At 45.8% G+C, this 496-nt stretch overlaps 1 protein-coding gene across 1 annotated transcript in view; it reads right to left on the bottom strand.

Moving 5' to 3' along the window:
• Positions 1 to 496, bottom strand: part of LOC122191396 (solute carrier family 22 member 13-like) — a 9,811-nt gene that overhangs the window by 6,107 nt on the left and 3,208 nt on the right. The window lies entirely within an intron of this gene.

Here is a 496-nt window from a genome sequence, read left to right as displayed (position 1 = left end):
ACCATGGTGACTACCTCTGTGGCCAGGCTACTGTGGAGCATGTCACTTAAATAGTGCAATATTAATGTTTAAACTGTATGAGCACTAAACACCTAATCAGATGTGATAAAACGAGCACTTCAACCAGCATGTTCCCCCACTGAAATGATATACCGGATTCTTCTGGGATGCACTTTGCCACCATTTGCCATTTGGGTTGGGTTCAAGTGTCAAGGCTTTGGTAGCGGGTGGGGCTGCAGGGTGCCCTCTGCAAGCAGAGCCACAGGGGAAAGCGGTTTAAGTTTGCTTTTAACTCACACTGCTCTCGTTACAATAAGCAGTAATTCATATTATTCTCCCAGCACAGACTCTATTCTGCCCGTGATGGTGATTGGGGAGTGATCTCCCTGTCCTATCTCAAACCTTGTGCCTTTTACCGAATTTGCTGCTCTCACTTATTGCTTCAGATTAGATAGCCCATGCTGCTGCCAGAAAGAGAAGCAGAAAAGCTTTCTTT

The sequence above is a fragment of the Lagopus leucura genome, unplaced genomic scaffold (genome assembly GCF_019238085.1).
Source record: "Lagopus leucura isolate 7727_CA_CO unplaced genomic scaffold, USGS_WTPT01 196-0_obj-0_obj, whole genome shotgun sequence".
NCBI lineage: Eukaryota > Metazoa > Chordata > Aves > Galliformes > Phasianidae > Lagopus > Lagopus leucura.
The sequence above is the reverse complement of the archived record's forward strand: the minus strand, read 5'-3'. Positions and strand labels throughout refer to the sequence as shown.